Below are 26,207 nucleotides of genomic sequence, written 5' to 3'. Positions count from 1 at the left end.
GCTTCTAGGATTGATTATTTAAAGATGGTTTGTGAGTACATAGGCAACCTTGTTCATCAGAAGGTAACGTGCGTTTTGTGTCAGATGAACCCCATTCTCTTCTTTAACAGGGAGCCAGGCAGGGAAGTGAATTGAATTCAAAAGACGTTCAGTCCTTGCCTTCATCAAGGTGTGTGACATTACTGTGACATTACCTGTCCAATATGCTTATAACCGACAAAGAGAAACACAGTCTTAGGTAAATCGAAAAAACAATTATGTGGATGTTAGTTATTTCTGGACCTCATTCTAAAAACTATTGAATCAGAACTGCTAGAGGTGAGTCCAGGGAATTTTCAAGCTACCCAGGTGACTTTTAAACGCACAAAGGTCTGAGCACCTTCAGCCTAGAGGCCAGAAACACGAAGGGAACTGATGAATGCATAGGAGATGTTCATATCATTCGCAGTCTGTGTCCCCCTAGATGTCCTGATAATAATTTTCACGAGTGACTTGGATCATGATCTAAGGATTGTTCCTTACAAATTTTCAGATATCACAGAGCTGGCCAGTTAATGAGTACCTCGAATGATTGTATCAACTACAAAGGATGGGACAACTAGATCGAGATGAAGTTTGATGGATATACAGGGAAAGTTATATACTTTATTTTCAGTGTGAACTGTACAAGCCACAAGATATGATAGAGACAGTTTGGCTTAGCAGTACTGATTCTGAATAGTTCATCAGGGCTTTAGTCTGTAGCTTTGACTCAGTATGAGTCAATGTTGTGAATTATGTGCCCCAAGGACTAATATGATTTTAGAATGCATTCATGTAAACAAAGTAATTAGAATAACCAAGAAAAAAAGACCTTTATTTTGTGCCAAACAATCCACATCCTATGTATTCAGGTTAGGTGCCAAACTTTAGGAAGCTATTCATAAAATTATCTACGATCAGAGAAAAATCAGCACAGCTGAAAAAGTGAATTGAAATCATTCATATGAGAATATATTGAAAGAAAAGGGATTTTCAGCCTGAAATAGAATAAACTAGTATCAGAGAAGGGGGTGTGCAGAGTATTTAGTTTTTAATTTGCTTTTTTGTTTGATTTATTGTTTTGTTATTGTAAAAGTAATTTGCATTAGTTTAAAATTAAAAATGCTTCACTGCATATGCTTTTGAACATTGTAACATTTCAACCCGCATAATTTCATATCCAGGAGTACTAATTCTATACCTCAAGCATCTTAAGTTTTGTAATATTTTCCAGATTTTTAATGATTCATTCATGTTTATTTTCCCAAATGACATTTGCAGTCTGTCAAGTGAAAAAAAAAAGTCCTACTAAGATTTTGATTGTATTTACATGGGATTTATGGAATAATTCAGGAAAGGTTGACATCTTTGTACTATTGAATTTTCGTGTCCCAAATAAGACAGCCTATATCTTATGTCTTTCTACAGAGTTCTTCAAGTTTTAAAATTGAAATATAATTCAAATATCATCAAATTTGTCCCCATTAAAGTGTATAATTGAGTGGATTTTAATATATTCAGAGAGTTGTACAATCATCACCACTGTCTAATTCCAGAACATTTTCATCTCCCTAAAAAGAAACTCCCTACCCACTAGCAGTCACTCCCCAATGCCCTTCTTCCAAGCCCCTAAAACACTAATCTACTTTTTGTCTGTATGGCTTTGTCTATTCTGGACATTTCCTATAAGTGGAAACACACACCATGTTTCCCTGAAAATAAGACCTAGCTGGACCATCAGCTCTAATGTGTCTTTTGGAGCAAAAATTAACGTAAGACCCAATCTTATTTTACTATAATATAAGACCGGGTATAATATAATATAATATAATATAATATAATATAATATAATATAATATAATATAATATGAAATAATATGAAATAATGTGAAATAATATAATATAATACTGGGTCTTATAATAATTTTTGCTCCAAAAGACGGATTAGAACTGATGGTCCAGCTAGGTCTTATTTTCAGGGAAACATGGTAATATGTGGCCTTTTGTGTCTGGCTTCTTAGAATAATGTTTTCAAGGTCCATCTGTGTGAAGCATGTATCAATACTTCATTTCTTTTTAAGGGTGAATATTACATTGTGTGGATAGACCACATTTTGTTTATCCATTCACCAGTTAATGGACTTTGGATGATTTCCACTTTATGGCTATTATGAATAATTCTGCTGTGAACATGTGTACAAGATTTTGTGTGAGCATATATTTTGAATTTTCTTGGAATATAGCCAGAAGTTGAATTTCTGCGTCATATGGTTACTCTGTGTTCAACTTTTTGAAGGACTGCCAAAACATTTTCTAAGGTGACTAGTCCATTTTACAATCCCACCAGCGATGTACAAGGGTTCAAATTTTTCCATATCCTCACCAACACTTGCTATTATCTATTTTTTTAAAATTATAGCCATTCTATCGGTTGTGAAGTCTTGCTATTATCTATTTTTTAAAAATTATAGCCATTCTATCGGTTGTGAAGTGTCATCTTATTGTGGTTTTCGTTTGCATTTCCTGATGGCTAATGACGTTAAGTATATTTTCACGTGCTTATTGGCACATTTGTGTATTTTCTTTGGAGAAATATCTGTTCAAATCCTTTGCCCATTTTTAAACAGCGTTTTTATTTTATTATTGAATTGTAAGAATTCTTTATGTATCCTGTATACAAACAAGTTCATTATCAGATAAATGATGTGTAAATATTTTCTCCCATTCTGTGGGTTGTCTTTTCACTTTCTGGCTAGTGTCTTTTGAAGCACATAAGTTTTTAATTTTTATGAAATCTAGTTTATTTGTTTTTATTTTGGTGTTTTAGCTTTTGGTGTCATATCTAAGAAAGCTTCGTCTAATCCATGAGTTCATAAGTCATGAAGACTTATGTTATGTGTTCTCCTAAGAGTTTTGTAGTTTTAGTGCTTACATTTAGGTTTTTGATCCATTTTTGAATTAATTTTTGACATAGTGTGAAGTAGGGGTCCAGATTCAGTCTTTTCATGTGAATATATAGTTGGCTTAGCAATATTTATTGAAAAGTCTATTCTTTAACATTGAATTATCATGGCACTCATCAAAAATCAATTGACCATAAATGTACGTGTTTATTTCTAGACTCAGTTGTATTCCATTGATCTGTATGTCTATCTGTATTCAAGTGCCATACAGTCTTGTTTACTGTAGCTTTGTAGTAAGTTTTAAAACTGGGAAGCGTGGGTCCTCTCATTTTGTATTTTTTAAAGAATTGTTTTGGCTATCATGGATTCTTTGAATTTTTATATGAATTTTAGGGTCAGCTTGTTAATTTCTGCAAAAATAAAAGGCAGCTGAGGTTTTGACAGGGGTTTCGTTGAATCTATGGATCAAGTATTGGAGAATTTCCCTCTTAACTATATTGTCTTCCAATTCATGAACATTTATTTAGGTCTTAAAGACCTTATTTCAATGATATGCTATAGTTTTCAGTGGTCAAATCTTGAATTTCTTTTTAAAAATTTATTTCTCAGTAGTTTATTTTTGATACTATTGTAAATGGAATAGTATTTTGTAAAATAGTTCCATTTACCTTCATCCTTTGTGCTATTTTATCATAGTCTACATATGGTATAAACCCACAACAATGCCATTATTTTTGCTTAATTTAAATTATCAGTTGTCTTTCACAGAAATTAAAAAAAGGAAAAAAGTGCCAATCTATATTTGCTCAAATAGTTACCATTTCTAGTGTTATTATTCTTCTGTGTTGACACAGTTCTTCCTCGGACATATCATTTCCTTCAACCTAAAGAACTTTCTTTAGCATTTCTTATAGTGCAGGTCTCCTGGATAGAAATTCTCTTAGTTTTTCTTTATCTGAAAATGTCTTTATTTCGTTCTCATCATTCTCATTTTTAAAGGATATATTCACTGGTTAAAGAATTTTAAGTGGACGTTTTTTGTACGTAGCATTTTAAAGATGACATTTTCTTGTCTCCTATTCTCCATTGTTTATGACAGAAAATCAGACATCACTTTTCTCCTTGTTTTCCAATAGAGTATTTTTTTCTTCTATAGTTTCTCTTAAAATTTTCTCCGTAGTTTGACTGTCATGTACCTAGGTTTGATTTTCATTTAGTTTATGCTACTTGAGATTTGCTGGGCTTCTTGTGCCTAGGCTTATGTTTTATGCCAGTGCTGGGAATTTTCAGCCATGACATCCTCAAATATTTTTGACTATTGCTCTCCCTTTTTTTTTTTTTTAAAGATTTTTTTTTATTGGGGGAGGGGTACAGGACTTTTTATTGGGGAACAGTGTGTACTTCCAGGCCTTTTTTCCAAGTCAAGTTGTTGTCCTTTCAAATCTTAGTTGTGGAGGGTGCCATTCAGCTTCAAGTTGTTGTCCTTTTCAGTCTTAGTTGTGGAGGGCGCAGCTCAGCTCCAGGTCCAGTTACCATTGCTAGTTGCAGGAGGCGCAGTCCCCCATTCCTTGTCGGAGTAGAACTGGCAACCTTGTGGTTGAGAGGATGCGCTCCAACCAACTGAGCCATCCGGGAGGCAGCTCAGCTCAAGGTGCTGTGTTCAATCTTAGTTGCAGGGGGTGCTGCCCACCATCCCTTGTGGGACTCGAGGAATTGAACTGGCAACCTTGTGGTTGAGAGCCCACTGGCCCATGTGGGAATCGAACTGGCAGCCTTCGGAGTTAGGAGCATGGAGCTCTAACTGCCTGAGCCACCGGGCTGGTCCCGACCATTGCTCTCCTTGTTCTTAGGGTGTGGCTTTTACTTAAGATCATTGTCCTGGTTCCTAACACATGACAATTCTGGAGTTTTAACTTAATGTCCAGGGTTATCAACAAGGCTTGTCAATACTGGCTGGACTCTCATCCTGTGTATATATAGCCCTGCCTTTGTCCAGTAACCCACTGGGCACTCCAATAAGACTTTAGGACCCCTCTTCTATGTAGTCGCTTTTTCTATTGAACCATGATGCACAAATTCTAGCTGCTTCAGTAGCTCCAAACTTGAATCCCTGACTCATTAGTTTGGTGAGACTGCTGTCCTTTGCTTGGACTTCGCCGCCCTACTCAATCATGGGGAAATTGCCCCCAAGTAGCAATCTAGGGAAAATCTCAAGTTCGTCTGATATATTTTCCTTCTCTTGAGGATCATGATCCTGCATTGCTTGTGGTCCAATACCTCAAAGTAGTTGTCACAAATATTTTGTCCAGTTTTAGACTTAGTTAGGGTGGTTACTCTGTCATGGCCAGAAATGGAATCTACCTTTTCCTGTTAAATACTTTGGAGTATGCAAAGTATTGAGTCAGGCACATTTAGCTAGCAAATTTAGATGTCCACAGGACTAATCCAGTAACATTAGAAACAAGTAAGGGGTCTCTATATAACTCCTATAGAGACTGAGCTGTATGTATTTCTTTTGAAAGCATGCAGGTCAAACACAAAGCAATCAAAGTATATTTTTGGCCTATTACAGTTCATGAGGCACTGATAGCAATTTCTGTTAAACTTTGGATCCTGGCTTTGCCATTTTAGTCTCTCTAAGCTTCAGTTTTCTCATTTGTAAAACAAGAATAATGACACTTAAATCACAAGGTTGTTGTAAGGTTTAAATGAAATAAATGCAAATAATACTTGATACATAGTATTCATCTAATAAATGAAGCTCATCTAGTAGCTAGTTTTATCTACAGGTTATGGATCCATCATCATCTCAGTCTCATGAGTTAAGTCTTCTGGCTGCTGGGGCTGGTGACTGCCATCCTCAAAGAGACTACTGAGCCCAGGTCTTCCATGCTTCTCATTCCTTCTTAATCAGTCAAAGTATAAGTGCAGTCCCATCATGCTCGCTGCTTCCTTCTTCTTGAACCAGGTGCTCTGTATTTCCTTACCTTCCATACTCTTTTTCAGTTTTCTCTATAACTGCTGTTCCATAGCCTGTGGCACTTGTCCTCATATTTTCAGTCTATTGCCTGAGTATCCATCTATTTCCTTGCCCTTAATGAAATCTGGCTCTTTCCTGAAAAGACCTAAAGCTCTCATAAGTAGTGGCTGTGGCCATTTACTTTCATAAACCCTTTATGTATACCATAGGACCAGAAGGTAGGGCCGGTGTCTTCCTAGCTTACCATTGACACCTTTATTTCTCCACCATCTTTTATTTTATTTTATTTTATTTTTATTTTTTTTATTTTTTTTTCCCACCATCTTTTAAAAACCCTCTCCACTGACGCTTTTTACGTTAAGCTTTATCACCCTCTGTCCTATTGATTGTCATCATACACCAACTTTCCCAATCATTTCCTGCCATTCATCTAAAACATTGGCATCTGGCTAATTTCCATCTCAGTTCCTCCCATCTTTTCACATTTCCTGTGGATGATGATGGCATAGATAGACCATTCTATGCCCTTAACTCTGAGCTCCTTAATTTCTAGTTGATCATGATGTCTTCTTCTCCTCCAATTCTGACATGCGCTCTCCTGTTAATTATTAGCACTTGTAATTGATCCATTTACAAAATCAGCACTGCGTACATCACTGTCTGTAACCACCATCTCCTTTTCTTATAGTTGCTTGTTCAACACTCCTACAAAAATTTTATTCAAACTCTTCAAAACGTGTAATCCAGTGAATCTGGCTTCTTTTTTTGTTATTTCCTTTTTTATCTCCAGTTTTGAGTCTAAGGCTTATGAGTTCAAAAACACTTCTTCCCGTAGCCAAAATTCTTTCACCTCTGTTTTGTTCATCGCCTTGGTCTGCCAAATTTCTGATCCTAGATGAATCCACATATCTGTTCCTTCCCACGTCTGCACCAAGTGCTGCAGGCGGAGGAAGTCACACAATAGGTCACAATGATTCAGCTACAAAATTGCAATTTACAGACCCGTTCCCCACAATGGCTATGTCAAACTTCCTACTTGCCTTCCTCCTACCCTGAAGTTTGGTTCGACTACAGTGATGCAGTCTGGGCTCTACATTCTGGGAGGTTTAGACAGAGGCTTCTGGTCCAAAGCGAGGGCCAGATGCCTAGCTTCTGTTAATAAATGTGGGCAAATGTGTGGAGATTCTCCAGTCCCAGTTCATACATGAGCAATGTGTTTCCAGTGCTCAGTTTTACAAAGTGAACACAGTTCTGGCTCAGCACAGTATCTGAGTCAGTTTCCTTTGTCATAGGTCACTGAAATCCTAGCCCCAAAGGCCTGCATCTCATCTGGGTCCTCTATGTGCTTTCTAACATCAGTTTCCACCAAACACTGGGTTCCTTCTCTGTTTCTCATTTCTAAGACCCTCTGCCACCTCTCTCTCTCTCTCTCTCTCTCTCTCTCTCTCTTGCTCTCACTCTCACTCTCTAACTCTGTATTTTTAACATTTTTATTTATAATTTTAATGTAACATTTATATTCATTAGGAATGGGAGAGAATGATTTGTAGTGTGTACATTTTCCCATCTTGATCTAGAAATCTAGACCTCCCTTTTGTAGCAGATGTACTTTATTTGTAACAGATGTCATTTTATATTTGTTTGTATGATTATTTGACTTGATTAATGTCTGTGTCCTGCATTAGACTCAAAGCTTTGTTACGGCAGAGAATATGTCTGCTTTTGCTTACTGTGTAGCCTCAGCACAAAGCACAATTCTCGCATTTTATAGGCATTCAGTAGTTGATTGAATAATTGATATTATATTACATACGTAATAATGTCTTTTAGCGTCCTAGACCAGTGCTGTTCTTAGTATATCCCTCTTACCTCATCAACCTAAAATGTTCCCTCCCCTAAGACTCATGCTGTTTGGATCAGGCCATTCTCATATTCTACTTGTCAGCTTCAGATTTCACTCCATATTAGTTATTTACAATTGTAAAAATATACTGTGATCATCTGAAACCACCCTTGAATCATTTAGGATGCTTTTGGTTAAAATGTACACAAAACCCCAGTTTAATTTGTCCTAAAAGGTAAGAGAGTTTGTAATCCACATAATAAAAGATAAAACATAGGCAGCTTCAGGCATATCCATCAGGGTTGATTTTATTTTTCTGTAATTCCCTTGGGCTCTGTTCTCCTCTCGGTATTGGCTTCATCCTTAAACTGGTAGGTAACAAAATATCAAGATGTGTGATAACATACAAAGGAAGAAGATGGGCTGGGTTTTTTCCCCCTGTGTCTCTATTCTATAGTGATGAAAAACATTCCCAGAAGCTCACCAGCAGACTTGCCCTCATAACACTAAAACGAGATTATAGGCCTAGTCCCAAACCAATTCTTAGTAGTGAGTTTACCATGTTTAGCTTACTGTAATCATTTAGCATGGATTGGAAGTTGAGGGAGTCAACCATTTTGATTTCCATTACTCTGTATTTAAAATCTAATTTGGAATTCCAATTCTGATTGCACTTCCTATTCTTTCATCGTTCTCACTCTTTGACCTCCCTTCACCCTCTTCTTTGTTTTTATTGAATCTCGTAGTCTATTAGTACAATTCAGTTTTTCTTTTACTCATGTTTTCTTAATAATATTGCATTCTTTTTTTAATTAAAATTTATTGGAGTGACAATTGTTAGTAAAGTTACCTAGATTTCATCCGTATATATCACATTGTGTGTTCGCCACCCAGAGTCAGTTCTCTTTCCATCACCATATATTTGATCCCCCTTACCCTCATCTACCACCTCCTTCCCCCTTACCCTCTGGTAACCACTAGACTATTGTCTGTGTCTATGAATTTTTGTTTCTCATTTGTTTGTCTTGTTCTTTTGTTGTTTTTCAGTTTTATATACCACATATCAGTAAAATCATATGGTTCTCTATTTTTTCCGTCTGACTTATTTCGCTTAGCATTATAATCTCAAGATCCATCCATGTTGTCGCAAATGGTCAATTCAGTTTTTCTAATAAATCAGCCGTCAACTGGCAGCGCCATCACCCCTCTGAATCTAACATTCGTTCCCACAGGGGTTCTTCAGCACATTTTATTCCTTTGCCATAATTGTACTTTAGCCACAAAAACCAGACCAGTCCTTGGTCAATCCTAGATTCCTACAACAATTAGCTGTCTTCATTCTTTTTCTTGAGCTGCCAAGTCTTGATGGAGAAAACAAAATGGCATAGTTCTATAAGTTTGTATTATTGTAAATCCATAGATGTGAAACTGAACAGTCCTTACTGTCTCACAGAAGTTTCTTGCTTCTTTCTGATAAATTTCTTTTACAGATAGTGGGTTGGTTCCCGAATCACTACATTGTATGACCCGGGCAAGTAATTTAACCTCCCTCAGTCTCAGTTACTCAGTCTCTAAAATAAGAAAAATAGCACCTACATCAAAAGATTGTTTTAGGATTAAAAGGCAATATTTGTATGTAAAGCAATTTGTATACTGCCAGGCACATAGTACTCAATTAATGCTAACCTTTTTCTTGATGGCAAATCGTAAACTGTGCTTCTCTCCTTATGTCCTCTACCTCAAATCTACTTTCATTCCCCATTGTCCTTTACTCTTAACAATTGTTTTGACTTTTAGAGGCCAACATTTACGGATCCCCTGAGTTCCTTCATTTCCATATACACTAGAGACTGTATTTGTATTCATTTTTTACACTCTAAATGGCTGGCACATGAACATATCCAGTGTTTATTCCATTGGGTTTAAAAATGTACTTATTTTTATGTTGATTCCATGATTTTAGGGAAAGATAAAGGGGCAGAAATCACAATGCAGTAGTTTTGAAATTAAGTTAAATATTTGCTTGTGATAGCTGCTGAAAAAAAATCTTCTGGTATTCAAAATCTGCCTGAAGGATTCTTGGGAATCAGGAGACGCCTAAATGAAAAGACTCATTTAGTGCTGATAATTAGTAACATAAACAAAACACAGATGAATAAGCTGGCTTTATTTGTAAATAACCATTTATGATCTAAATAATTTTCCCTGCTCAATATTGCAACATATCTCAAATATAAACAATAAACCCAAATGACTGCAGACAATGATCATGTGTTTTATGATAGCAATACAGAGGGAGAACAAACATTCCCCTACTAACTAAATACAACCAACCAAACAAAATTATTTTAACCAAGATTGGAGTACAATAATGTTTTCCAACATATACCCAAACTGAATTTCTTTGACCAATTCCAACAATTAAATTAAATTTACTTTCATGAGATAAGCTTGGATTTATGAGAGAACATTAGAATGATATTTTCTTGAAGATATTTATTCTAAAAAATGCATTTTAAATTAAGATCTTGAATAGAAATTGAGATTGGGAACTTTAGGGAAGCTTGTGGACTCAAACTCCTTTGAAAAGTCATTTTCTCAAAATCCTTTTTTTCCTGAGAATATCTGTTTTATTTGTGTTCCCTCAGAGGTGAGTACAGAGACTTTCATAAATCACTGGTCTTCATGAGATTTTAAGAAGGGAAGAGGCCTCTGGTAATTTCTGAAATGTGAGTATATTGGCAAAGTGAAATCAAACTGGTTATGAGCTGAACATCCTACCACAAAAATATCTTCTTTATCCAGTCATCTATCAAAGGACACTTTGGTTGTTTCCATGTCCTGGCCACCGTAAATAAAGCTGCAATGAACATAGGAGCACATATATCTTTATGGATAAATGTTTTCAGATTTTTTTGGGTAGATACCCAGGAGAGGGATTGCTGGGTCACATGGTAATTCTATTCTTAATTTTTTGAGGAACCTCCATACTGCCTTCCATAGAGGCTGCACCAAACTGCATTCCTACCAACAGTGTATGTGGGTTCCTTTTTCTCCATAGCCTCTCCAACACTTATTATTTGTCTTGTTAATGATAGCTACAATCAAAGTGTCCTTCGATAGATGATTGGATAAAGAAGATGTGGTATATATACAAAATGAAATACTATTCTGGCATAAGAAAAGATGAAATAATGCCACTTTTTTGCGACAACATGGATGAATCTTGAGATTATTACGCTAAGTGAAATAAGTCAGACAGAAAAAGTGGAGAACCATATGATTTCACTGATATGCGGTATATAAAACTGAAAACAATAAAAGGAACAAGACAAACAAATGAAGAAACAAAAACTCATAGACACAGACAATAGTTTAGTGGTTACCATAGGGTAAGGGGGGGCGCGGTAGAAGAGGGTAAAAGGGATCAAATATGTGGTGATGGAAGAACTGACTCTGGGTGGTGAACACACAATGTGATATATAGATGATGCTTTACAGAATTGTAATGCTGAAACCTATATAACTTTACTAACAATTGTCACCCCAGTAAACTTTAATTAAAAAAAATATCTTCAAGAGATTATCTACCTTCCACACAAAATTTCATGTACATATTACAGTGATCCATTTTTAGCAGTTTATCTTCAAAGAAATACATACAAAGTTCTGGCACAGATGTGCCTCCCCCTGATAGCACCCTGTGGGTTTATAGACTATCCTATCCATTGTCATGGTATACCATACAATATTTCTTCTGACTAAAAAATGGTGAAAGAAATATGTCAAAGGATATGCTCCCAAGAAATTCACTGGTATTACCATGTATCTCATCTCTAAAAGTGGTGAAGGACCCGTTGAGGGAGTTGGGAGACAAAATCCTGCAAATTAGGACATTACCCTGCAGGATACAGCATATGCTTTAAATCAGCATTAATATCTTGTGTCATGATTCTTTAGGCTTTTTAAAACATTTGGTCACTCTTTCTCTCAGAACTATAAGACTTAGCTTTTTCTAGGCCACCCCTTATGCTTATTTGAGCATTCTTCAGCAACTCTCATTCATATAGACACAAAAATCATATGTCTAAAGTACCTCAAATGTCATATGTTGGTCAAAATCAATAGCAAAAACTTGTTAACAGTGTTTAGTAGTTTGACCAAAACAATGCTAACATTTCTCAATACTGTTGTGCTATTGTTAGTGTCTATTTCTTTTTATGTTTCACTGAAATGTGTATAAACACTCATGAATATTATTTATTCATTTTTAAATAGAACTTTTATTAATGTGAATTACCTTCTTAGACCCAATTGATGCTTTTTTGTCTTTAATTCAAATTTATCTGACATTAGTATTGTGACCATTCCTTTATTCTTGCTAGTATTAGCTTGATATCTTTGACCATATCTTTATTGTAGCTATTTTGTATGGTTTTTACTTTGAATTTATTTCGTATAGATGGAATATGGCTGGATTCTGTTCTCTGAAACAAATATATGAAATATATGAACATCTGAGAGACATATCCTAGGGGAAAGTGTTTCAATTTATATTTATTATAGTTGATTTATTTTTTCTTATTTCTGGCATTTTCAATACTTTCCTGTTTATCTTTTTTCATTTTCTATGTTTTCTGTCTTTTCCTCTATGGACTATGTTTTCTTTGCTTTTATCTCTGCAATGCTTTGGAATTTTTATTAATGATAACTTTGACATTTTTCAAAGGCATCCTTTATCTTCTATTTCTCTGGCTATCAGAGAGTTGAGTATGAAGCAGTGTCCCCCCCTCTCATTATTTTGTTTTTTCTTTCTCATGTTAGCTGCTTATATAAAAATAATATGGAGGCATTAATTTGAATTTTTCTGAAAAGTGTATATAGATGATACATAATATAGTTGGAAGTGAATTTCTTGCCTTCACTCTTGACAGTGAGTTTGGCTATAATAATTTGGATGTAATCACTGATTGTCTTCTGGCATTTTAATGGTCAGTGGGCATACATGAAGTTATCAGATAAAATAAAGAATGACTACAAAGAATCAAAAACATGGTACTTAAATTCTAGATATCAGGTGAAAGGGGGAGAATTGGCAACGTGGAAAATCTAATAAAGTAGAATACAAAATGGACATGTTCCTTCAGAATGCACGAGAAAAGGGTGATGATGCAAAAGAAAATGATAGCTGTGAAAGACAGATTCAAAGCTTCCTCACAGAGAAACTGGATGCAGAACAAGTAGGAACAATTAAATTGCAAGATCGAAAAATGTTCCTGAGCAAAACTAATTTTAAAAAATCCACAAACACATCCTAGAAACATTTTTTAATGATAAGGATAAAGACAAAAGTCCTGCATATTTCTAGGCAGATAAATGAAGCAATCTAAATTGGAAGGTACTTAACCTGATTTAGTTTTGATTTGTGATCAGTTTTAATCTTTTCCTCAGTGTCTTCATAGTCTTTTTAGTAAGAAGTGGACAAGCTAAATGGGGAACTCCTAGCTAGATGCCATTATAATACAGAAGTGTGTTACCAAATTTTTAAAAACTAGGGCAGGTTTAGTTATTTTGAACTCTACTGACTATCTAAGATACGGCCATTACTCCTTGTAATTGGACATTACTGACCAACAAATGATGTTGGTGCCCTTTTGCTGTCTCAAACTCTCCTGTGGCTTGTACTTGTTTCATTACAGAGATTCCAAATTGAAATTAATAGTGTAGGGCAGTGAACTCCAATTGGATGAGACTCAAACTCTATTTACAGTGTTGACCAATCCGCTATAAACAAGGAGGATGGAAAAAAAAAAATCTGCTTTTTATGTAATTTCCCTAATTCTCGTATGAGTTTGGACATACCAGCTTGAATTGGTGTTATGCATCTTGGTCAAACTGTTGCCGGAAGTATTTTGTATTTAAGGCAGCTTGGTATACAAGTCATAGGTGAACAGTCTTAAAAGTCTTAGCCTTCACAGGGCCTGGGGTTCTGAGTATCTCTTGAAACAGTCGTGTTCTTCTGAATTTGAAGTGTTATTCATTGGATGGGAACTGTGTCTTCTGACCAGTAAGCCTGGTTTGCAGTGATTTGGCTGCAGCAAATACTACTCATCATCAGGGACTTGGAGAAAACAACCTCTTTCTAGCAAAAACAAGAAAACAAATAAAAAAACTATCTCAGCCCTCTAGGCTACCTCATCTCTGTGTACCTTTTCGTAAACAAGTCACATTGAGTGGTGGCCGGGGAACATATTGTGGTTGGGAAGGGATTTACATTTTATTATGCCTTCCTACAAAGCTTTCATACTTGAAAATAGTTTGAGTGTCAAACAGTAAGGTACAACCTGGGGGAGATAAGAATCCCTTGCAAACCCTGCTGGGATGCTGCCCTAGGAAAGGAACTGTGGCTCAAAGGCAATGAGTTATGGAATGTACTCTGTCCTGGTAACACCTGGACAGAACACCTGGGTCCAAGTAGCTGCGTGTACTGATTCACTTCTTTCTTTGCCTGTTTCCTAATCTCTAAAACAAAATGGCTGAGCGTGATTGCTATAAAGATTAATGTAAAGGGTAAAGCAAATACAATGCTTAGCCTAATAGGTGCTCAATAAATGTAATTAGAACCCCTTCTTCACTTCAAGCTCATGATAAACACTCGGGGTGAGGATTCTCTTAGCTAATTCTGGGAGCAATTAGGAAATTGATTCCTATGGATGAAACTTTACTATTTTTTTTTTCATGGAAATGTGTGTGGCTGCTCTCTGTGTTTGTTCTGATTCATCTGTTAATTATTGGGCATTCTGAAGAAGAAAGACATCTGTTTGTAACTAATGTCAGTAAGGCGACCTTGAAGGGGAACTGGTAAGGAGCACCCAAAAGTGAGAAATTGTCTGATGGTCACATCAAGACGAGCACAGAAGAACTCTTGAATAAATGTGGAAGGTGACCACTGAAATGGAGGAAGGCTTATGTATGTTTAACATGTCATGTCTGGCACCACTTCCAATACTGCTTTATACATTTTTCATTCAAGCATTGTTTATAGACACTTACTTCCTGGCAGGGACAGAGCTAGAACAGAGTTCCTGTCTGTAACATGATTACAATCCAGAGAGTGAGACAAGCAAGTAACCAAAAAATGCAAATCAGTTGGATAGGTGCTTGAATAAAGACGTGCACAAGAAGCTTTGGTTGAAGACAGAAGGGACTGTTTCAGGGGATGAGGCATCAGGGAAGGCTTCCTGGAGCCAGGGACTCCTCAATCTTGAAGGATGAGCAGGAGTCAGTTAACCAAAGAAGTGAATAGAAGAAACTCATTGAGGGGCACTATTGGAAATATATGAATAGATCCTGGGGAGAGAAACATGGATGGGCCAAGGCTGTTTAAATGTCAAGGTGGGCATCTGCCAAATATAGTGTTCAGTAATTGTTTATTGAGTAATGAATGAGAGATTTTGTCAGGTGCCCTGCTAAAATGTAGATAAATATTTTCTACCGCCTTTCTGATCATTCTGTCTGATGAATCTCTTAAAAGGAAATGAGAATAGTTTGCCACAACTAATTTTTTATGTAACCATAGTGGTTTTAATGATCGCTGATTTGTTTTTCAGTGGTTACAAGCTGTCCTTTTAATAAGGGCTGATAATAAAATTCCTTAGTCTAGGGCCCTCAGAAACTATCTTTTTCAATACTGGAACTACATTTTTTGCAAACTTAACAGTTTCCAAATTTCAAAGATGTAGTGATTTAGAGATTTCATCAATAGATTCGCTCTGTAGCTTGGTATGTAATTAATATTAGCCAACAGATTCCTCTGTGTTGATCAGAATTAGGTTCAGAAAGGGAATACTTTTGTAGAATAATGAAAATATATGGAATTGAGAATGAAGTCATACCGAGCTTTGATGTCTTGTTCTCCCACTTATTAGCTGTATAACATTGAGAAAGTAACCTCTCTCTGAACTTTATTAAGAGTATTAAATGCAGTAACGTCGGTAAAAGTAATAATTAATTTTCCTTTTTCTCTCCCCTTTGGGTAGTCAGATAGCTTCATCGATCTCCTCTAACTTTTCCCCCCAAAATTAAAACAAAATTTTAACGAAAGTTGTGCTCACGAACACCATTTCAATATATTATTTGTTTGACTTTTCTGTATTTTAATTCTTCTCTGTATTCAGACCCCTTGTTATAGAATCCATTTTCACACTAGCACCTTACTGCTTTGATCACCTTATAAAGTATTTCAATGAGGAATACTGAAATTTGTTTTGTTGGAAACTTTAAAAAAATTCAATAAATCTAGAAATCAATTTGGAAGTCAATGTAAGGCTTTACCTATCTATTGATAAATTGATCATCAGTCTATATAGATTATGCAACGGTCTGATAATAGTTTTGCATTTTCCATGTATAGTTACAAGGTTCTTCATAACCCACAAAGTAAACATTATTGTATTGCTTTTACAAATGGAGAAATTGAAGCTCAGAGGAACTCAGTAGTTTGTCCTAGATTGTACCTAGACAGTGACAGAGCTGCGATTCAAAGCCACGTCTTTTCCCATTATACTGTGATACTTCTATCTTAACGCTGCTCATCGTTTTCATGTTTTATACCTTTATAGTTCATGCAAATTCAGCATTAGCTTTATTCCCGAGGTTTTTGTGGCTGTTCTTGTGGCAGCTGCAAATTGCCTCTACACCCAATACCAGATTTAATAGATGTTAATAATATGTCTTAGTTGCTTCAGATATTTTTTCTATTAAAGAAATAAAATGTTACTGATACAGTGGAAAGCCATCTTCTCTTTTCCCTCCCTGCTGGGAACTAGCCAGTATTTTGATGTTCTCACGCATGTTTTAAATCTTTTATCACAAATGTGTATATCCATAAATGTAGTGTTGTAAATATGAATAATATAGCCATTTCCTCATATATGTTTTCATATTTAAAAGAATTAGACATTATTTCAAGATGGACCAATTCAAGATGAACCAATAAGCAGATGTATCGCTTAACAAAAATGTAGGAGAAAAATATACCAAAAGCATTATATTTATAACAGATACACTAGTATCTGCACTGATTCAAAGAAAACAAAAATTTAAATCACAGAATGAAACAGGAAAAATGCTCACTTTTAAAAAACATTTGTGTTGCTTTATATTGCAGGAGCGAGATATGTTAAAATATGTACTTTTGTTAAAACTCATCAAGTGTGGAAAAACTGATACTCGAGGAGGAAATGGAATAAAAAGAAACCCAATGAGACTTTTATACACTTTGCATCCTGAGGACTGTAATATTTCCTGGCATACTGAAGACTATAATACGAGAGATTGCTGATGAAACACATTAGTACAGGACATTTCTCCTTTGTCTAATTAAACTTCCTGAATCATGGAATTTAAATTATAGGTGGAGATGCGCTGTCCAAACAGACTTTGAAAGTAATTGAAAGCAACTGGATGTTTGCCCCTGGTCCACAACATCTGGGAAATTTCCATCTTTGCCCCCCCCCCCAAAGTGTATATACACATAAAAGCAAATACCTCTAGTCTCCCAGGTAGATTTCAAATTTTCCCTTATTCAACATTTTGTTGAATTTTAATTTGTTGCCCCAATTATGTTATAGACACAGCAAAATTTAGTCAAGGTGAAGGGAGACATAGTTTAAGCTTGCCTACAATTCTTGTATATTTCCCTGGGCTATATGTTTTTTTTGGCCTCAGGTCTATGCTAAGTACATGGCATTTCAGGGTTATTTCACTTAGGTTGAGGATTCTTTTGTGGAAGGCAGCCTCTGAATTATAACTCCTGGGAGGCAGGACAGAGAAGGATGAAACTTAGGTGAGTTCTGTCTCAGAAATTGAGACATCTCTGAGCTGTTAGCCTTCTGAAGCTGAGAGAGTGCTTCTCAAACCAAGATGGGTCCCAGAATGCCTTCCATCCTTCTCTTTACCTTGTCGGTCCCTTGTTTTGAAGTGAGATGGAAACTATTACAATTGCAAGACACAAGGGATCTTAACATTTACAAGTCTGTAAATAATTTGGTTCTTCATTTAAAAAATCCATAACATTTGTACTAGAAATAACTAACTCCCTTATACGTAAACCACAATGTACTGACTTTCAAATATCTTGTGTTTGAAATAATTTAGAGCAATCCTATAGCCATTTTAGAATATTTATCCAAAAAAAGGAAAGTAAATCAAGTTAAATTCTTAGTTAATTTAATAGTTAAATTGGGAAATGTCCAACAGATATGTTTGAAAGCACTGTCAGTAAAATATGATTTTAGGAATTGTTCCTAAAAGATTAATTTTTAAAAATGGCACAATGAAACAATGAACAATGAAAGAATAGTGTGTTTTTTTTTTTTAAAAAAAATTCTCCCTGCATACTTGGTTGGCTTTTTAGCAATACAAACAGAACTCAAACTTTGAAATCAAGCATGAAAACTAAAACTATATCAGAACAAGAATTACTGATTTTCAAATTCTATATCATGAGAGAGAAACAAAGAAAGGAAAGATCATGAGAGGAAGAAATTTTAAACGTGATTTAAAAAACTCAAATTTTGCAAATAATTTAAATTTTTATCCTGAATATTAGTACCTACCTAGAGGTACTATTTGCATTTTAGGGATAAGTGTCCCCTACAGAGATAGGATATCCATGTCTCTCTGCAAAAATCATCTCCTTCATTGGTCTGCCATTGTCATAATCACCCTCCCCAGCTCTGTTAAACTTCCTGCCTGAAATTATCATCTCTTAAAAGCTTTTTGGTGAATTATACAATTGATGAGAAAACATTAAACTAAAAATACCTCAGACTAGACTGAACTGTATTTCGGAACGTTTTCACTGTTACCGCATGATGTTATCTAGTGATCTTGCCTCCTCATTCTTAAAATCCCAACTTGGGGAACTTCTTCTCCATGAAACCTTTAATAACATCCTTCACATGTTTCCTTTGTAGCCCTCTCCCTGCCAGATTGATGGCTTCTTCATTCGTGCGACCTCTACACCTTCCACAGAGCTTAACTATATCACTTATGACCATCGAATCACACTTGATTACTGACATACTTGTAAAATGTACTGAGAATAATAACTTAATTTTTTTTTTTTTTGGCTTCAAAGCATTGCAAAGAGCCTGTCTTCTGGTAGGCTTAACGTAACAATTTTTCCTGGCTAAATAATGGGAAGATGAAGAAAAGTCCTGGGAACACCACTATGTGGCACATCAGCTTAGCTGATCATGGCTCTGGAAGCTTGGGAGGAAGGGTTACTTCTGGACTGATTTTGAGATGAATGGGGAGTTCTTATTTAATGTATAGAGTTTCAGTTTTGCAAGATGAAAAAGTTCTGGAGATTGGTTTCATAACAATGTGAATGTACTTAATGCTACCAAACTGTACACTTAAAAATGGTTAAGTTGGTAAATTTTATGTTTTGTGTATTTCACCACAATTAAAAATAAAAATTATAAAATCAAATTTGAGTGGCCAAGGAAGAGGACATATGAACACAAGAAATCATAAGTGACCTAAAGATCCCTCAACCGTGCCACGTGGAGGTAACAGCCATGGCAACTGGTTGCTTACACTTGTCCTTTTCCTTTTTGGTGCAAATTATATCTGGCTTAACACATTTTTTAACCCTCCATTGTAAAGGCCAAGAGACTAAGATGAAAAGAAGTGAACTGATTTGTTTGTGTGAGTTGAGCTGGGGATCCCCTGGCTGAGCTGCTGAGGTTGGTGTTCAGCTGTGCTGTGTGAACCATGTGACCGGGCACACAATCTCATGGTGACTGGTCCCACCCTTTTGGCTCAGAGGACGCCACTCTGCACTCACTTCCCACTGGGGCTCTGGTGACTGGTCCAACATGATTCATTTTGGAGCAAACAGAAGAGAGAGTTTTCTCTCAGGGATGGCAAAACTGTCCTCTCTCAGGGCCATCATCCTCTAAAGCAGTTAGTCTCCTATTTGATGGTAGAGCGTTGCAATCAGTGGTGAAGGTCCATTCTCTACTCATATTCCCTTGATGCTTTTAAGAAAGTAACGTGGGCCACGGTGGATAATGGGAGGTTGAGTGCTTTGACTGTATAGTGTCAGTTTTTGTATCTATTTGTCCTTGTCTGCTCCTCGAGCCCTCACGTCCAGCTGTTATATAAGGGGATCTCCGAGTGAGCATATGCTCTAGTGCACATTATAAATGCCACTTTTCAAGGCAGCCTCGGCTGCGCCTATCGGATCACAGGATTGCACACTATTAGCTCACAGTCTCCTGTTGCCAAAACATCGTCTACGTGAACCTCAGGCACAGTGCTGGCCAACTCAGAGAAGTCTATCTTCCAAAGCCAACAAAGTGCAGATTTGGGAGTATGTCAGAGACCTCTAATTCTTCCCTTTTGGCTGCAGAGGTGGAGACCGCGCTTCCCAGCTTTTCTGGTAGCTGGTCGTCATCATTTGACTCAGTGTTGGCCAATAGGGTGTTAGCAGGAATAGCGCATGCGCCTTCTGGATGGGCTTTGTTTAAGAAAGTCACTTTTACCCTGCTTGTTCTATGCCGTCTTCCTAGGCCTGCTAGCTAACTTTGATCATACTGTAGCACAGGGATTCTCAAATTTTTTGGTCTCAAGACCTCTTCAAACTCTTAAAAAATTATTGAGGACCTCAACTAACTTTTGTTTCTGTGGGTAAACGTATCATACTTAGAAGGTGGAACTAAGAGAATTTTATTACTTATTAAATCACTTTAAAAAACTATAATAAACCTATTACATATTAACACAAATAGTACATTTTTATGAAAACTCACCCCATTAAAAATTCTAAATTATACATTAATTCATTTAAAATAATTGTAATAAACCTCATACATGTTAATATAAGCAACATTTTAATTAAAAATAACTGTATTTTCCAACACCAAAAAATTTAGTGAGAAGAGGGAAATTGTTTTATGTTTTTGCAAAGCTCCTAATGTCTGGCTTAATAGAAGACAGCTGGATTCTCACATATGCTTCTGCATTCAATTGGTTGTGGTATGTTCTTTTGTTGAAGTACATGAGGAAAGCCTCGCACAGATAAGGAATTGGAAAAGGGAGGATTGTTTTAGTAGCCATTTCAGAAAATTTTATTCTTTGATACTACACTAAATAACAAACGATACTTTCTTAAAGGTTAGTTGCAATGTGAAATGTGAAGCTATATCAAGTAACTTGCACACTCAATTATGTGAAAAATCTATTTGTCTCTTTTGCACTTTGAATGGATCTTTTATCCATTCACGATGTTACAATATTGAGTCACTGAGTTATGTAGATCTTACAAATGTTGACACATTTTATTAAACCACATGAAAACATCCCAACCGTTCATATCAGCACCAATCTCAGAAAAATAATTTAAGTAACTTACGACAGAAATGTCTTCAAGTACTGGAAAGCTGTCAAGTTCATAGCAAAGGTATAAATTTTCCAAACTTGTAATTTGTGCTTGAAAGTTCAAATTTTGTAATTGGCAACAAATACTGTCAGTTGTTTTTCTTGAAGTGGCAGGTTTGCCTTTTTGATTTTCAAAAACATATCTGTCAAATACCCAAATCTAAATAAGAATATTTATCTTTCAGCTAGTCTTTCAAATAAAATTCATATTCCGTGAAAAAAAAAGTAGCTAGTTCCGCCTGGAACTCAGAACTGCACAAGTGCTTTTCTTTGAGACCATTATGTTACCGTGGGTTACCTTGGTAAGCATCAAGCTTAATGCCTACTGCCAAATTCATCCCAGAGAATACTACAAAGAATCAAGAGTTAATGAAATTCATACTTTTACTGCTTTATCAAAGATATTTTGAAGTTAAACTGGCTTTTCTCCTTGTGAATGTGAATGTGTGGCAATAAAAAATACAGCGACTATGAGTCTACTAGTACATTTTGGCGTCTCTGCCAGCAGTTTTGCCTTCCCTCGCTTTTGTACCAGCAGTCCATCTATCAATGCAGGGGAAAAGTCTTGATATCTTAGTATTATTATGAAAAAAAGTTTTGTCTTATGGACCTCCTGAAAGGGTCTGAGGGATTCCAATGCTGCAATATTGGGGAAGGTAAAGGCCTTCATGTTCTTGGAAATTTCTCCAGTGTCCATATGGAGTTGCAACAACTTAAATGCAGTGCCACAGAGGGGGCTACCCACAGAAACTAGGCTTATGATCTGCCTTTCTGGGTATTCTTTAGTCCTAGCTGAGCTCAATTGTCAGGAAGGCAAAAGTGAGCTCCTTGTAAAACATTTTTTCAGGGCCTAGGAGGATGGGGTAGGAGCAGCAAGAGGCATGTACAGGTGGTTTGCCAAAGTACCTGCAACCACAAGTTTCCTGGGAAGCATAATGGACCCTGTTCCAGTGTTTCTGAAGAGTTGGATAACAAGGGATGCCTGCGGTTACATTGCCTTGGAAGTTTTCCACCCAGAACTTTGTAGCTTCTGCAGCACCATTTGGAGATTACAAATCCATCCCTCTATCTGGTAGTCCTACAAAATAACTCCTTCATCTCATCTCTGCTCAAGGTATCAGGGAGCTAAATGCAGGGTGCTCTTCCTGTATCTTTATAGTCAGCTCTGCAGCGACTACTCCAGAGGGTTAGCAGGGTCCCTTCCAGGCTTCTGCTTGCCTCACTTATAGAACAACACTCTTATGATTGTAAGTGAAGCTTGTTTCAAAGTAAAGGACATACTAGGGAAATGGGAGAGGCTGTGTCTGAGCTGCTTTGGGGGGGAATTCTGATGGCATCTTGGCTTTCCCAGTTGCTGGTTTAGGATTCATCTTTCTTAAGTCTGATAAGTTGGTTATCATTCATCTTCCTGCAGTTTTAGCTTCCCAAAATTTGTTATTATTTTACTCTGAGTTAGCTCTGGGATGATGACAGTAGACCTCTTTTTCCCTGGCATCACAATGGTCCATACCTTGACAAATTTATCATATTTAATCCCTAAAAGAGGACTCAGGGACACTTTAGATACCTGTAAAATTTGTCTGTTTGACAAAGGTGCCTGACTCAGGCAGTGAATGGGTCCTGGCACCCAGTCCTGCTCTGCTCACCAAACTGTGCTTCCAGAATAGGAATCTTTTTCTGTCTCCACAGATGGTGTACCGTTCTCTAGCTATACAAAATTGCTTCTGTAAACGCTGGCAGGACCTCTGTTGGCCCATCCTGGGTCCTTTGGATAATGTCTTGATGTTTTCTTGCATGGTCTGCCCGTTTGTGTCCTTAGAAGGGCTGTCTTTAAGGCCTTCCAGGTGCAAATCCAAGTGTCTGTTTCCTTCTTGCCCAAACTGGTCCGTACGCAGGGTCATAGAGGAGTGGGCCAAGAGCTCTACTTTCTTCCTGCTAGACAGCTGGACTATCCTCCTCCTGTCAACTAAGTTACAAACGACTATATTCTTCTACCAACTCAGCCTCTTCCTGTATCCACATCTAACACGTGCCCTCTTCATCAGCAAAAAAGAAGGCCCTCGTTCCGTGTGAATATAGGAATGAGTATCTGATAAGCCAGAGACCAATACATGCCAGCAAGCACCAAGGCCCTACTGGGGCGACCATGGGAGTGAGGATACAAATATGGTTTTGCTCTCATCACAAGCAGACGGCCCTGGCTATGACAAGGTCACGCACAGTCCTAGCGGTCCGCTGCTGCTGCTGCTGCTACAGTACCTGGTGGGCAACCCCTTCGTTCAGAGTGGCAGCACGATTGCAGACTCCAGTACAGATATCTCTTTCCTTCGCCCTGCCCCTCACATCAAAGGGTATTATGATTAGCTTTCTGCACTTGCTAATCTTGAGGTGCCACCAAATCCCTGGGTTCCTTTCATCATGGCCTGTGTAACTAGTTCTTTTATTAAAAAGTCTTTAAAAATTCCACCTGGGAGTATAGTCCGTTTCCTGCCTTTGGCTGTTACTCATGTCATCATGAAATTACAGAACCATGGGGACAAAGAGAAAATCCTATAAGCCTGGAGATAAAGGGGGGCAGTTGGGGGAAGATGTTGGCAGAGAATGATTTTGGATTTTTCAACAACAGCAGAGGAGGATAGAAATCAAAGGAACAATTTCTTACAAATTATGAAAGAAAATTATTTGCAAACTAAAATTCTATTCCCAGTCAGAATATCAGTTAAATATGGAAGCTTTTTTCAGACAGTCAGGGCCTGAAGGAATTTACCATGCACACAACCTTTTTATGGAGGCTACTGGAGGAACTGCTCCACCACAATGAAAGAGTAAACAAATAAAAAGAAAGACATGGGACCTGGGAAAGAAGAGATCTCATGGGAGACAGGTGATATGGGGATCCTCAAGGTGAGGGTCAGGAGTATCCCAGGACAGCAGTTGTATAGCAGGCATAGGGAGAAACCGAACCAGTGAAAACAGGTCAGCTAGCTCAAGGAGACGGGGCTCCAGAAAAAGAAATTAACAGAATATGGAAAGGAGATTTAGGCAATGGAGAAAAATTTTTAAATGTTTTAGTGATAAATATATAGAAAACAAAGCAATAAATGGCATACTTCCTGTCTCAACTATGGATGGTGTGAACACTGACTATTGATCTAACTAAAATGAATGTATAAACATAGCGAGAGTACAAGTGGATAGGAAGTGGGAAGTGTGTGATTGTGTGTGTATGTGTGGTGTGCGTGTGCATGCGTATGTGTGTGAGTGAGTGTGTGTGTGTGTGTGTGTGTGTGTGTGTGGAATGGTTGTGGCGATGGTGGAAGTGGGGGAGAGTTAAAAAGCAGCCTAGACAGAGGTGTCAACCAGCTAAGAAACAACATCTAAAACTGACAAGTCAAAAAACATTACTATAAACATGGTATTAGTTATGTGGAAGTAAATACTTAAAGAATCATCTAAAAGATTCGAAAGTGGTTGTCTTTGGGTAGCAGGAATGGGAGGGAGCTATAGTGCAAAGGTTTGCTCTTTGGTTTTTTTTTTTTTTTTTTTGGCTTTTTTATGCTTTATTTTTATTTTGTAACACACCATATAAACTTTAAGTTATGTGCAGGTTTAATTTTGAATCACCCATTTAAAAAAACCCAAATTAAAACCTAAATATGGGGAAAAAGATGTAAGGATGGTGGCATTTATATGATTTCCTTTCTCTAATTTGCCTTCTTAAGAATTTTTCCTAGGACAGGACCAAAAACCATTAACAAGTGGATCTCAAACAAGAGAGGGGCAGAAAATGTAGTTCCCTTGCTTCCCTGGGCTCTCGTCAGAGGGTGTGCTCAGTACCCACATAAGTCTGATCTCTGAACTGCAAACAAAAACCCCATTTCCTTTGGCAAACAAAAACCCCATTTCCTTCCAGAGCATGGCCACAGCTCTCTGTGTTCTAACTATTCCCCACCCCATGACCTCCCTTATTCTTGACAGTTGTGGTGGGTTGAATTGTGTTTCCCAAAAAGAGCTGTCCAAGTCTTAACCCCAGTTACTTGTGAATGTGACTTTATTTAGAAATAGGAACTTTGCAGATTTTATTAAGTTAAGGATCTCAAGATGAGGTCATCCTGGTTTTAGAGTGGGTCCTAATTTCAATGTCTGGTGTCCTTGTAAGAGGAAAGGGAGGGAAATTTCAGACACACAGACACAGAAGAGACACAAGGGAGAAAGCCACATGAAGACTGAGGCAAAGATTGGAGTGATGCAGCCACAAGCCAAGGAACCCCAGGTGCCACCAGAAGCTGAAAGAGGCCAGGAAGATTCTCCCCTAGACCTTTTAGGGGGAGCATGGCTCTGCTGACACCTTGATTTCAGACTTCTGGGCTTCGGATATGTGAGAGAATAAACTACTGTTGTTGGAAGCCTCAGGATTTGTGGTAATTTATTATGGTGGCCCTAGGAAACTGATACAATGTGCCGATACTGATGGAGGAGAAGGAGAGCTGGTGTTTCTCAGGCACTCTTCTCATCAAACAAACATTTGCTGAGCACCTGCTAATTGTGAGGCCCTGTGCTCGCCCTCATCTTACCCTGGAGATAAGAAAGTGGAGGTAGGGACAGCTTGACAAAGGCACGGAGGGCTGTGTTAAAGCATGCGAGCTTCCTCTCATGACCCTGAATAGGCCAGTGAAATATTGCAAAGGTGAATTCTGTGCTTTAGAAAAAGAACTCAAGAGCACGGGGTAGTGGGGTTTTGAGAAATGTCAGTTAGGACCACTGGCCCCTCGTTGAGGAGACTTGGGCAGGAGAAGCCCGTGATGTTTGAAACAGAAAATTCAACATGACTTTTGTTTTCTTAATATAAGTTACAAGAAATCTAAGCATGAGAAAATCTTGGCTGGTGGAATTATGCAAGAGAGCATGACAAAACATTGTAAGGTGATGGATTTTAAAAGGTTAATAATAGTACACCTAATATTTTCGGAGTATTTCACTGTGTACTATGCCAAATGTTTTTTACTTA

The sequence above is a fragment of the Rhinolophus ferrumequinum genome, chromosome 12, assembly GCF_004115265.2.
Source record: "Rhinolophus ferrumequinum isolate MPI-CBG mRhiFer1 chromosome 12, mRhiFer1_v1.p, whole genome shotgun sequence".
Taxonomy (NCBI): Eukaryota; Metazoa; Chordata; class Mammalia; order Chiroptera; family Rhinolophidae; genus Rhinolophus; species Rhinolophus ferrumequinum.
Note: the sequence above shows the minus strand (reverse complement) of the source record.